The sequence below is a fragment of the Crocodylus siamensis genome, chromosome 3 (genome assembly GCF_052110815.1).
Source record: "Crocodylus siamensis isolate JL-2025a chromosome 3, ASM5211081v1, whole genome shotgun sequence".
Taxonomy (NCBI): domain Eukaryota; kingdom Metazoa; phylum Chordata; order Crocodylia; family Crocodylidae; genus Crocodylus; species Crocodylus siamensis.
Genome location: NC_143397.1, coordinates 187,333,258 through 187,348,189, shown reverse-complemented (window position 1 = coordinate 187,348,189; position 14,932 = coordinate 187,333,258).

The following is a 14,932-nucleotide window of genomic DNA, read 5'->3' as shown; positions in this document are numbered from 1 at the left end:
GGTCATAAATGCTGCGATGCTGGGGTGGATGGAACATGGGGGAGGGGTCCCCCAGTACGTTTGGCAGTAGGCCCAGAAGTGGACCAGAAGCACTTACAGTCCACTTCCGGGTCTGCTGGAGAGCACACTGAGGGGCCCCTCCACACCCTTCTAGCTCAGTAACTGGTGCTTCCTGGGTTTGGGGGTGTACCTGGGGTCCCCCCATGGCCAATTGCCGAGCCAGGGAGGTGCAGCCCCCTGCCCCCGCCGCATGTTTGGCTGTGGATCTGGAAGCGGACCAGAGGTACTTCCAGTCCACTTCTGAGTTTGCTGCAGAGTACACCGCCCCCCCGGCCCTGCACTCCTGTGGGATGCTCCATCTGCCACAGCATTAATGAGTCATGCCTGGTACCTTGAGGGATGTAGGGAAAACATTTAAAGCTCTGTCTATGGCCGAATTGCTGATTCTCTGAATTTTCGGATTCAACCAAATTGAATCGGGGACAGTGAGCCAAATCAACTAATTGAATCACTCTCCCTGATTCGGGCTGAATCCAAATCCAGACTGAATACGGCCCATTTCACACACCCCTACTCAAGCTGCTCAGTTGTTAGGATATGAGTGGCTCTCCTTAAATCCACTAGGAAAACCCTGTGTATCTGTGGGATTAGATAGAAACTGAATAGGGTATTTTCAATTTCTCATTGGTGTTTAAATGTTAAAAGGACTCCAGCATTTTAATTTATAAGTTTTAGTCTGTGTTCCAATCAATCAGCAGGTCTCTGAATACTCTAGTGATGCCTCAGCAAGTTGTTTCCCCTCCCCCACTGAAGGATTTCTGATTTTAAAAAAATGAAAAATAAAGCTAATATATATGTACAGACACAATGAAGAAAATGTTTGTTTAAATGTGTGTGGAACTGTGTTTTGTATTAATTTAAAACTAATGATTTTTTTAAATTAAATCTATAGAGCATTTTCATTTTTCTCTGTTTAGGCAAATTAGTCACTCCCTTCTGTTTCTCATTAATTTAATATTCTGGTTCTCAACCATGAACACAGTCTTAGGATGCTATAAGAATCTTTTTCATGGAAGAATGTTTAAACAGTTAGGAAATTATGTTGTGTTATCTTGATTTCAGGACGTGAAGTAAGAGATACTGAAGGAGGGTAAGCACTGTAGTAAGTGCAAAATATTGTATTTTCTTCTGTTGCTAATTAGCTAAGATTGGTGTTCCTATCCCTTCTGTCTCTCTAGTTCTTCACCTCTGGGATCAAAATAAATGTTTCATGCAGCCTCCTTGCTGCCGCTTGCCAGAACCTGGCCCCCCAAATATTTCTCCCATCCCAGCTTTCATTTTTTTTATATATTGAATTTGCTAACAACCCCAAATGTAAAAAAATCACAACTCAGGCTGCAAATAATAATGAGATTGTCTAGAAATAAGAGTGGTAGAAGAGTAACACAAACATCTGAGTACCTCAGCACTAAACTTGGCTCTGGCATATGATAGCAAGTTGATCCAACAATAGGGGCTGTTGAGAACATAACTTGTCCCAAAGAAACTATTGTATGATATGAGTGCGAGAGACTCAGCTTGACTTGGTTTACCATGCTGAATTTGGTAGGGCCAACATCACTGGTAAAAATCACTTTTTAACGTGTAGGTGGGGTGGGGGGCAGTAATTGATCTGGGGTCACTGGCACACAGTAAGCAATTATTCCTATGATTTCGTTTTTCTTTGTTCCCTAAGAGCAATTGCACCTTAAGTTTGAGGCCAATCTCTACCATTTTACTATCACTATTTAGAATTGGCACCTACATTCTCCACTGGGTGGCAGCCAAACCCCTTTTCAGATCAGAGGTGATGACTTTCTTTTCGGTAGAAGTAACCAACATCACAGTCTTTTTGGCAATACTTCCACAGCCAAAAGATTCTTCTCAATGTCCTAAGAGCCAGCTGATGCTTTCTTTATGCTCTGTGACTCTGCTTGTTCCCATTATGATTAATCTCTGATTGTCCCCTCTTCAAGTGTTAATGACAAATTCTTCAAATTTCCATCCCATGTATAGTTTTAATTGGATCCTATTAGTGCATATAGGCTAAAACTACTTTTAAAATGAGGGATCCTAAAATTAATGTAACCTTCATGAAAATATTCTCTCCTCACTTCCTAATTTGAAATGCCTACTAGAGTTATCTGAACTATAAATGAAGGAAAGGGTGGAAAATCATATTTCATTCACAGAGTTTTAGTCAGCTCCACATTGTTAAGGGTGGTTAAGTAATACTGAAATAAAATTAAAGCTATATTACAGTGTTGCCACTGTTTCAAATTAGAGATCAGGGAACCTCCAAATCTTCCACTTGTAGTCATATACCCTGGTCTTGTGTGCTCCTCTTAGACTTCACTAGCTAGGAAAATGCAGGGCTGGGTAAGGACTCCTAAGCACCCAACCCAAGGACACCTAACTGCTTCTGAAAATGATGATGAGTGATTCATTTGATGGTACTCTTCATTCTCTAGAATGATACTATTTAGGACTGTGCTTTTTGGAAGAGTCTTCCTGTATATCATAGAAATAAAATAGCTGGACCATCTATTCCAACCCATTACATAAAAGAATCTGGGCCCCTTGTTTCATCACTCATTATTCTGGGTTAGGGATGGCACATCCTGCATTTAAGGTTCAATGATATTTTTTATAATACTAAGGATTAATCTTGGTGTCTTGGCCAAATTACAAGAAAGTAAATAGACCTCTTTCTTTTATTCCCTTAAATTCTGTATTTTCAATTAGTTGAAATATTCTTCTTTGCTTCCTGAAGACTGTGATGATATTTTAGGTGTACTTATGATATTTAAGATGTTGCTTCATCTCAGATTAGTCGGATGTTGATGAATATGTGGAACAGAATTAAGCTTTATGACATACTCATAGATAATGTCTCTGATCCAGAGGAGGTATCCAGAATAAAAGCCTCTAGGATGAATGATCTTGAATCAGTTCCAGCCAGTTCTATTCACTTCATTGCTTCCTGAGGCAGGAGAGGAGTATTTGATGATCGATAGTATGTCAGGTCCCAGCTGAAGTACTGAAGCCTGTCTTTCTAGCATGTAATGTTCTGAAGCATGAGAGAGAGGGATCCGAGGTATTAGCAGCAGCTGTTGAGTGATGTTATCAGTAGTGTTTTGCTAGTTTCTCAATTACTTCACTTCGAGACTCATTTTGAGTGGTGCTTTGTGAGGTCCCTAGGGTCAAGTATGTAGCAAACCATTTCTCAGCCTTTTTTTTTTTTCGTGCCTAACCAAAATTGACACCTGAGAATTATGTCAAAGCTGAACCCAGGCAAGGTAAGTTCAGTACTAATAGGTGGAGGCTAGACTTCCTCTGTAATACTGCAACAGCCCTTACTGTCAAAGGCATCTACAGTGACATTGCTAATAGGCAGGGCTGTGTGAAGCTTTGGTTCCTGATTTGATTTGGAGGAAATCTGGCCCGATTCGGCAACCGAATCTCTGAATCCAAATTGAATTAGAAGACGAATTAAAAGGTCTGATTTGATTTGAAGCCTCCAAATTGATTTGGAGAAGATTCAGGCAGTCCCTGCTCGCTGCTGCAGGGAGCTGGACCTGGACTCTGTGCTGGGCAGGAGGTGGGGCTGGAGGATGGGGGAGGGGACCATAGGAGGACCCTTACCAGGCCCCATTCCCTACCTGCTCCCCTAGTCCCCCTGAGAGCCCCCTGATATCTAACCATTCTCCCAACCTCATCAAGGGCTGCTCTGCCTCTCCCCAACATTCCAGCACTTAACCAAACCCGCCCCCCTACATTCATCAGCTGTTGCAGCAGCCTTTGGGGCTTCTAGGAGCTCATCGCAGAGCCCTTCCACACAGCACAGGGCAGCAGGAATAGACACACCCCCCACCCCTGTCTGGCAGGATCTGGTCAGTGTGGGGCTTTTGTTTAAGTCCTGGGACACTGGGGTCAGGCAGGGTAGCCATTGACAGGGCTGGGAGAGTGGGTGGGGAATGGAACCTGTTTGATTCAGCAGTAGCCAAATCTGATTTGGCTGAATCAATTTGGGACTGTGATTTGAATCACCGAATAGAATCAGTGTTCCCCAAATTGGATGAATCTGAATTCAAAGTGAATACTAGTCACTTTGCACAGATCTACTAATTGGCCCATAGTCTTTGGATACTTCAGAACTCCTCCTGGAATTTTCCAGTCAAACTTTTTTGTTGCAATATATTGAATTATTTAAATGACTTTTTATTGCACAAAGATACCATTTGAAATGAAACTTTACTGTACTATTGAGAGAAACTTCTCAGAATGGAATTTCTGTTTGAAATATGAGAAATACACTCCAGAATAGCAAAGGCCTAGTAGGCAGTGAGCTTCTTTCAATGTACTGGTGTATGACCTGATTTTGCAGCAGAGACCTGAGCTGAGTGTCTAGACCACCAGGCTATTTGCTGCTCTTGTACTGAACTCTCATTCCTTACCCTGTACCCCAAAGTCTTAAAAAGATACTCAGATCATTCCAATGCAGAATAGGTATTACATTATGCATATAATACCTATGAAGTTTTATGGAATGAGAAAAGAATTTCAAGCTCAGTTTTCCTCAGTTTGGATACTCAACTAGATATTGTATAGTGCAACAAAATTCCAGTTTCACTTGTCACTTCTCAGAAGGCTTCAATTCCTTCTAATTCAGCACCCATGAAGCTGGTAGATCTGACTGAAAGATGTCTTTTGCAGTATAACAGGTTTTTGAGGTGGCACCCTATGTCCAGATGGCAAAAGGAATTGCTGCCTGGCACTGCGCAAACTAGTGTTACTTATACCGGTTCTAGAATCAAAAGCGTCTACATATATTCATTAGTTGCTTATGTTACTATATTTGTTCAGCATTTCACCTAAACTAATATACCAGGCTTCTCAGCACAGCACTATCACAGGTCTACTGCTTCCAGAGGTATGGAGATCTAGTTTTGGGTATTTCTGCACAGCATTTCCTTGTGCCCTTGGTATAGAAGCTAAGCTCCTCCTAGCTTCGATACCAGCCACTTTGCAGCTATTGACATATGGGAAGTGGCAAGAGCACATTTCCTTCTTAGTAATTACTGGCTTCTGGCATGGACCCTCAGAGCCACTAGCATTCAGTGTAGTTTTTGCCAGCATGTTTAGCCTGCAAGGAATGTCTGCAAGATTGAGTAGATAGGATAGTGGTTTAAATCCATCCTTGTTATTCCTCTTTATTTGTACAGAACACTTCTCATCTGTGGCAGAAGATCTAGGTCCTCATCTCTAGGAAAGAAGCCATGTGCTCTGGAAAAGCTCCAGCTAGCGCACATTACATTCCATCTCCCTAGCAACAGAGGTCACCAAATATATCACCCTGATACTCTGCTGTCTGTACTGGCTTTCCAAAGAATACAGAATGCAGTTCAACCACTCTTTTGCCAGTTAGCCCTAGTTACCTGAGGGTTTTTTTTATATGTTTGTCACCATTATTTCTGTGATGGGCTAGCTGGCAGTGACCTAGCCATGGGGTTTTGAAGGGGTAGAAGTTGATTGGAGGACTCACCAGTCGGGCCCCAGAGACTCACCCCCCCACCGCCGTGTCCTGATTGGCCCTTTGGGTCACCTGGAGGGGGATAAAAGGGGCAGCGTGGGCCAACTTGGGGAGAGACCAGCAAGGGACAACAAGGAAGGAGCTTCACAGAGCTGGTAAGAGCTGAGCCAGTGGGGCAGGAGCAGTGTCCCAGAAAAGCCTGAAAGAGCAGGACCTGCAGGCAGCAGATGGACCCTCAGCAGTGTGGCATGTGGCCAGCAGAAGAGGCTCCCCACTAGGCTCCAGGATCCCTTACAAGAGGCTGTGGCCAGCAGGAGAGGCTCCCCCAGCTCCAGGAAGGATCTGAGCAGTGACCTGAGGGGTTCCCAGCTCTGCTTCCAGCTCCTCCAATCAGAGGCCAGGCAGCTCGACGTGAGGCTGGGCTCTGGGAAGGTCAACCCCTAGCAGGCTGGAATAGAGCCACCAGTTGTGGCTGTGTGGCAGTGTTCCTGCCTACCCCATAGTTCAAGTCCCAGCTGAGATGACTTGGGGTGAGTGAGATAACAAGAAGCAAATCTTCTTGCAGTGGAAAGGGGCCATTGTGCTTTTCTCCCCCTCCAGGTACCAAAGTCCTATATTTCCTTGTCATTTGACATTTTGCATTTTGCACCTTTTTATATTTCACCAACCCGTATTGTTTGTTCTGCTGTTTGTGTTTTTATATTTTGTTAACCCTGTTTTTTGTCAATGATTGTAAGTGTCTAACCTTTGTTGAATCCTGCCCCCTTGGGGCATTGTAGTGTCCACTATACCCTCTAATTTACGCCTGTTATGTTCCCAGTATTAACCATATACCTTGTAAGTCCCCATTGGTGGTCTGGCTCTGCTCTATAGGGGGAGGAGAGTCCCTACACCTCCCACAGCACTTGTGCACCTGCTTTGATCCCTTCAGTTGGAGAGGGGGTACCTCCTTGGAGTATCGCCTGGGTTACGTTTCCAACAGCATTCCAAGGAACGATGAGACTGTTAAAACACTCGCACACACTAAGAGGATTGCGTGTACCGAAGACAGAACTTTCCCTGAGACTGGACATAGATGATAGCACTAACTGCCAAAAAAGATGAAGATGAACATGTATGTCAGTTCACTCAGAATTAAATACAAAATTCCATTTCTTTGACTTTTGCTTTCTCTCTTCAAAATCACCCACAGTACCCACACCTGTTCACATAAGCACACATTATACCCCTTTCAGATAACACAATTATTTATCCATTAAGTTGAGAAGAAAGAGAAAGAAGAGATGGAGAGAGATTGATTTTTATTTTGTAATACAGCTGGAGTTGATTAGACTCTATGGTGATGTTGCATGCTACTGGAGTTGTTCCATTCTGATGCAAAATCTAGCTGCCCTGTGTGTGTGTGTTCCCTCTCTGTATGTGCTCCATATCTACTTTACAGGAGGGACTGAGAGACTTGATTTTTTCTGAAGTGCTTTGAATATGCACATGTAACTAATATACAAATACAAAGCATGTTTATTATTACATCACTATTAGTTAAGACCATAATGAACATCTTTTGCTTCAAAACATTTAAACTCTCCAGTGCTCTCTGCTTTATTGTTGGTATCATACTTTTCTTTCTTTTCATTGGCCCTTCTGGAGAGAACTGCTTTGGGGAAAGCCTCTCTCTCTCCTAGATGCCATAATCTTTTAAAGAGCAGCCACTCTGTCCCCTCCACTAAGTACTATCTTGGCAGGCAACTAAAGGAGGAGGAGTCTGTTCTTTAAAAGGCTTTGAAATTGTGTTGTTAAAAACTATATAAATAAAGCAAGAAGCCCTTTAATAGGCCTTTGAACAATAATCCCTTCCCTTTGGTTCATTATGCTTCTGGCTTTTTTATTATTTACTGCTTGCTAAGGGGAAAAAAGCCTAAATGTTCTATTTTAAGCAATTAGGAGTTTATTTGAGAAAAAAAAAAGTAGGTCTAGCAATTGGTTCCATGAGCACATACACAGTAGCCTGGCAGAGGCAACCTATAGGAGGCACATCAGAGGGCCAGAATAGGGCTCCAGTGAAAGACCAAAACAAAAGCATCAGCAGCATTTGTTTCTGGTTAAGTACTTTAGCACGAGGCTCACTACTGGAGTGGTTTACCCAGCTTTTATCTGTTTTGAATTCACTTTCCCTCTCCCCACCCTCTCCCCACCCCCCCAACTCATGGAAAAGCAAGTTAATTACATGAACAGGGGGGAAGCATGGGATTTTTATCTTCCTTTGTTTGATTTTTTTTTTCCTACAACCTGATGGCAGTATTTGATTGGTTGGTATCTAACACTGTTCTTGAAGCTATTAGCCACCCATCTAAGTATTCATTGCATGGCCTGTTCTGTGTGTCGTTATGCCCCCCCCCTTCCTCCCCCCCCAAAAAAATGCTAGCTATATTTTGTGAGCAGCCAAAAATCATTTTGTTTCTTTCTTTCTCCTCTTCCAACCCCTACCCCCCCAACCCTTTTGTTTGCCAGTTCTGTCTGTGGTCCACAGAGGATTCTGCAGCAGGCTGGCGATTCCAGCTAGGGTCCCTCTGTCTGCATAATTAGTATCTATTTTGCTTGGTCTCATTTCCCTAGTGGAGATGTGTAGGAGGGGAGGGAGATTTTGCCATTAAATAGGTTATTATGTTGACATATTAGCTCCCATATGACTAGCATTTGGTGGATCAACATCAAAGCCTATACCTTCTGACCCTCACACACCAAGCAAACCTTGGACCATGCTGAACAGGATAGCAGTTTGTAGCAGTGAAGTATATTCATGAATGGTTAGAATATTCCAAAACAAATAGACCACAAGAGTTGCATAGCAGCCACTTGTGAAAATCTCCTCCTCACGTGGTTATCAATATAAGGCTCCATTATCCTGAGTGATTTCATTGGAACTGCTAGTGGGTAGGGCCCTGGAAAATTAGACCATAATGTTTTGAATTGGGTTCTCTGAAGATGGAGGGAGCTGATATAAACCAAAAGTGTTGAAAATCTGGCCCATAATGTTTTAAAAATGGGGGGGAAAAAACTCATCCTAAAAAATAGCAAAAATTAAACTACCAAATAGGTGGACCCAAACTATTTACAACATGGAATAAACTGAATAAGACTCTCTCCTCTTGATCTTGGTTTTGTTGTGTGTATTTTATTGTTGTTGTTGTTGTTTGTTTGGGGGGTTTTTGGGAGGGGGGTATGTTGTTGTAGAGAGTTCCAGGTGCCTCAATCATAGATTAAAAGCATGATGATCCCTACCCCAAGAACCTTACAACCTAAGCTTACAAATGGATTTTGCAGCAGAATTGGTAGAGTCAGACCCTATTATGCATTCACAGTCTCACTGGGCATGTCGACATGAGATGCTTACTGCGCAGTAGCCACTCACCACGCTAGTACGTTATGGCACAGTGTTATAAGGCTACTACGCAGTAAGTGTCACAAAAAAAAACCATGCACCAGCACTAGTATGCAGTAGGGTGAGTTACTGCACATTGAGTTAGTACTTCATTAAGCAAGTACTAAATTAAATGCTCAGTAGGTACTGTGCATTAATGAACATGTGGATGCGCCCACTGTGTTCAAATGAACTCCCTGCAAAAGCAAGCTTCTACCCCCTGCAGAAGCTTATTTAGGATAATTATAATGAGAAGGCAACACAGAGAGAAAAGACAGTGAAAGGGTTAAAGTGCTAGCTTTGTTCTTGGGAGATTTTTTGTGACCCCACATTTAGAAAGGAGTTAATGAACTGCAGTGACCCCAGTCAGACCTGCCTAATATGTCCACCCTAGATGCTATGTTTGAAAGAGAGTTTCAACTGGGAATGACCAGAGAGGAGAGGCTACTAGGGGCCAGAAGCTAGCTGAAGACTGCAGTCTGCCAGAGCCTCCCTCTGGGACAGTAGGACTGACATAGAATGTTAAGCTGATTTGCTACCAGGAACCCATTAGTGGGTGTTAAGGCAAACCATCACAGCTGGGACCTGCCTGAAAGGAAGGGAGGAGAGTTGAAAGCTGAAACTAAAAGGATGAAGGTTCTGGTTACATTTTTTTATTTGAGGACTCTGCTCCTGAATTCATCTTAGCGAACTGGACAGACAACTAAGGTACAGCTGTGACTAAAATGGAGTGAAGATTTTGTTGGGGGAAAAAATAAAGCAAAGTGGCTACAATGCTGTGCTTTACAGTCCGTGTGTAGGGAAGCGTGCCTCTGTCATGCTTGCTATGTTACAGATTTAACTGTGTGACCTTGAGCAAGTTGTGTAGATCTTCATGTTTCAGTTCCCCAACAGTGCAACAGGGATAATAGCACTTCTCTGACTCAAACAGGGGTTATGAAAATAAGTACACTAGAAAAATAAGGTGGTTCTTTATGTGACATGGAAATTCCAGAGGTAGAGATAGGTAGATAGAACTGGAATGGGTAGAAGAGGAGGAGTAGAAAAGGAGTTTCTGTAATAGTTGTACTCGGAGGCACGTGATAGGGTGAAAAGGGTTAAAAACAAATCAGGAATGCAGAACATTTGGGACTTGCTTTAAATTATATTGAAATTAATAGAAAGCTCCAGTGTGATTTGTATCAGATTCTAAAGCTGCTTCTTATTATTTCTTCTAAATAAATAGCAATACAACCTGTAGATAGATGCAGAAAGATAAATGGCAGACAGAGGGCCTGACTTGCTTGGTTTCCAGGAGATTTCTTTCTGAATAAGTTGGTATCAGGCAGGTGAAAGTGAAAGAATCTCACCCAATAGTATTTTATTTGTTGCAGATGGTGTTCTCTGCAATGAAAAAGAACTCGGTTACTTTTACAAATCCTCAAAGAAAACTTTGAAGAAATAGTGCTGTCTGTGCTTGTGCTTGCCATTCCTGAGTGCTGAGTTGATTCACTTCTTTAAAGTTTATTGACTTTTTTTTCCTGCATTCTTTATAACAGCTGAGAAACATAAATCTCATGTACTCATACAAATTTCTAATTATTCATTGATGAGATAAACCTTACTGTCCTAATTAATACAATTTTCTACTTTTGAAGTGGCATTAATATCCAAGTTATCCAGATATAGGATGTTTTAATTTCCTTTATAGTCTGTCTAAAACGTCCTAATTTTTTTACACAAAGGAGCTTTGGAGATATCAAGGTCTGAATTCCAAACACACTTATAAATATACCTAACTGTAAGTCTCTTAAATAGTCAATGAGGCAACTCTTAAACATGAGAGCAAAACAGATGCATATGTTTGTCAGGCTGGAGCTTAAGACTAATAAAGTAGATGGTGTAATTTTTGTAGAGCTAGCAGAAGTGCTACAATTGTAGCTTGTTCTGTTTCATCTAAAAATCACAGATGTTTTATAACACCTACCTTTTTCCTTCACAAGTATATTTATAAAATTATATACATTTATTATGAGATAATAAAAATTCCCAGGGTGCCAATGGCTACTTTCTTACATAAAAGCTGGAAAGAAATTAATTGATGGGATGAGAGGGCTTTAGGGCAGAGAGGGGAGATTAGAAGGACAAAACTACAAGTAGAATAATGATGATAAGTCTCTGGATTTTTCTGTATCTGGAAAATGATCATGAGTTACTGTGAGTGTAAGGGAAAAAATCAGAGCAGCTTGGCATGGGTGGAGCCAGTGCTGGAAGAGCTGAGTCTGTATCACTATTCTGAAAAGCATTGAAAAACTCAGTTCTGCTCATCATTCACGCTGTGTAGTTTTGTGCCTAGCAGGGTCAAGTTCTCTGAAGGATGAAAGAATACAAAATAAAAAGCATGGGCGAGGGCAAATTTAACGATACTTAAAGTGATTGAGATTCATTGAGAAACAAACTAGCTAAAACCAAAATCCCCAAACTTTGGAAAAGTCTGTACAATGAGACAAATCAGAATGCTACCTCTGATTGCCCGTATACAACTGACATTTGGGAGAACTGACAAGTTAAATTTAGACCTCAATTATAACATTCAGACCTGTCTTTAATGAGGCCAAATTTAAACTCCAAATCCAAGCATTATGAGATTCATAGATTCATAGATGCTAGGGTTGGAAGGGAGCTCAACAGATCATTCAGTCCGACCCTCTGCCTAGGCGGGAAAGAGTGCCTGGGTCGAATGACCCCAGCCAGGTGCCTGTCCAGCCAGATTGGGTTAATCATCTGGTTCTACCACTTCTGAATCCTATGCCTGGGCTGCCCATATTTAAACCCCAAATTTAATCTGAAATATCAGACCTGTTTCTGGATGAAAACAAAGTTAAAAAAAAAAGAAAAAATAATCAATGAGCTACAGTAAATGTAGGTACAGCTACATCTTGGTGTGTAGCAGGCAGACGAGCAAAAGCAAGACTGAAGTTCTGAATGGGAGATGATAAAGATACCATAATGTGAAAAACGAGGGGGAAAAAGTAACACCCACCTCCTGCCCTCTCCACTGCACTGTCCCTTGCCCCCTCCCGCCTTCCCTCCACATACACACAAAGTTGTTTACAAAAGTGCCTTGTAGTAGCTGGTGATGGTGTCACTCCGTTCCATGCCCCACAGCTATCACCGGGCCTCATGGGAGATGTGACTACAGCTTAGGACATGGGACCATTTGTTCACTCACTTTCTGTGAAAAGAGTTTTGAAATGTGTTTTGAATAGACAGCATTTTCTTTGTGTCGTTGGTAAATAACACAGAGCAAAGTTAGTCAGCAAGTTGCATAGCTTCTGCATTCTGATTCTTTGGAGCCCTTTTGTACCAAGCTTGACAGGATGTTTTTAACAGAATGTGACCTCACTGGATTACTAGAGGTAAGGAGAAAAATTATTGGGCTCATTGGGGAATATTTTGTAGCTAGCTGACACCAAAAAAAAAAATGATTGCGTCAGATATGCTTCATGAGAAGAGTAGGATGGTTTTGCTGTGGCCCAGTCAATACATTGCTCAGCAGAATCAGTCTTTTGTATCTTTGTAAGTTTTATAATCAGCCTCAAAGAGATTCTCGATTTCTGCACTTTAGGAAAAAGATACTGGTTAGCAAGTGCCAACATTCCAGCATGATGTGTTTTGCAGTAGCCGAATACTGAAGGTAACATCATTTTTGGTTTCTAATCCAGAAAAGAATAAGAGAACTGGATCCAGTTGCATGCAGAAGTCCAAAAGGCAGCCACACCATCAAAACTGTGGAAAAACCACCAAAACAAAAAGAGGACAGCCTACTGGGCAACACTACCGAGTCACCAGGTAAAGGTAAGAAGGAACAAAACCAACAATGGTGCTACTATTAAGTGCAATTATTTACAGGATATTGGCGTTGCCTCTTTAACTAAGGACCTGGAGCTTGTACCCTTGTTAGGTCATAGTAATTTTGCTCTCAAGTAAGTCAGCCCAGGGAATTAATCTCCAAAGTGCTTCCCCTCTTAGATGGGCACCCCTTCCCTCCCTCTGCTGGTCAATTAAAATGAAACACTGATAGTAACCATACAAGAAGCTTAGGCACCTTCTTAATTTGAATACACAAGAAAATGTTGACTGTTATTGTTTGTTGATGATTTTATTATTTGTTGCATGCACTTCTGAAACATTCATCACCATAGGATCTAGGGATATGAGGTGAGGGGAAGCAGTAATGAGTGAGATCTTATAGTACAGAAATTGGGGAAATGGTGTCATATAAACAATAATAAAGTAATTGAAATTTTTTACTCCTATAGTGTGAAATTTCTTTATTGCTAATGGCCTGGTGCATTTGTGTTTGGGATCTTAAAAGTGACTTTTTCCACATCAAATGAGAAGTCCGTGTACGTAAAAACCCAAATAGGTTAGCATGAACCTGACAATATGAGCTGAGCATTGTGATTGATTTTCTATGTGTTCCTAGTCTTATTCCAAATATTCAGTCTACTTTGCTTTCCAAATAGGCAGAACAGCAAGGCTTTAACACAGGTGATCAAAAAATAAGCAAGGCTGGGGTGCCTTGGCATGTGAAGAAATGAAATTTGCAGAAAACTGTTATTTGTAGTTAAAGACTCAAGTAACAAAATAGTCTAAATATAGCCTTATAAAATTGGAAAGTTTCAGAGTAGCTGCTGATACTGAAAATGTTCCTTGGTAAATGAATATGGAAAAAAATGTGCCAGTTTGCTTATTAGTAATTAGATTTTTGTTACTGTAAAACATCAGTGTAAATATAATTGTTTCTCCCAATCGCTTAGCTCAGTTATAAATCATTTGTAGTGAGGAGGATGAAGTGACCATATTACTGCTTTCAGCGGGATATGTAAATCACTTTAGTTTGCTAGAACATGTACAATGATGCATTTATTATGTCAAACTTCCCACTGCACTTTGAACCACTGGAATAAAGTAGATAAGGTAGGTGATGAAGCTGCCAGCTCCTTTCTAATTAGAATAAATATTTTCAGCTAAAGAGGGTCCTAATTCATAATTATTATTGTTTTTGTACTAGTGCCTGTGACACTCCCCCAGTCATGAGTTGGGGTTCTAGCACACTAAGCACTGTACAAATGGAAAATGGAATTGTTAATGTACTACTGCTGAATACACTCAAACTAATAAGAGGGAGTTTTCTGTTTTTAATATCTTGTTACCAGGTGCAATTATGGAACGTAAAATATACATAGTCATGTTAAATTTGGTTCATCTAATGAATTCTTATATATGAGTGATTCAGGCAGGAAAAGTTAGATGTACTCTAGATAAACCAGTAGAGGTCAGTGCAGAGTGTTGAAACAGAAGTGGAACTGCGGCATAATAAAACATTGTATTTTATACTCTGTAGTCTCGAGCTGTAACTTTTTAAAAATGTGGTGAAAAAAGATAATTTATATCAATCGCTCCTGTATTCTCCACCAAAATAGATTCAAAATACGTGGAAGATAATACAATAATGACAGACTACTTAATGAACTAATTTAAGCATCAGCAACAGCATGCATATGGAAGCACAGTATAACTTGCAGTGAGGTATGATAGTCATTATTTTGTTGAATCACGGTAGGGGCCAGCATGTACTTTTTATTACATATTTTTCCAGATACAATATAACCTCAATTAGCTGGCTGACATGCAGGAAGAAGCTGGGACATAGAATATGATTCTGGAGAATCGAGGTGTTTAAATACAGGAAATCTTTCAGTTAAATTAAGGTGATCCTGTTTCAGCTAAAGGAGATTTGAGTGGTATTTATTAAGATTTTAGTAAATGAAATGTAAGTATGTTTAGTATCACTTTTTAAAGCTCTTGTTTGTTCATGGTTGTCTTTCCTGATCAAAAGTAAGAAAGAGATTCCTCCTGTTTTAAGATAGACTTTGTATGTCAGGGTCCTACAACAG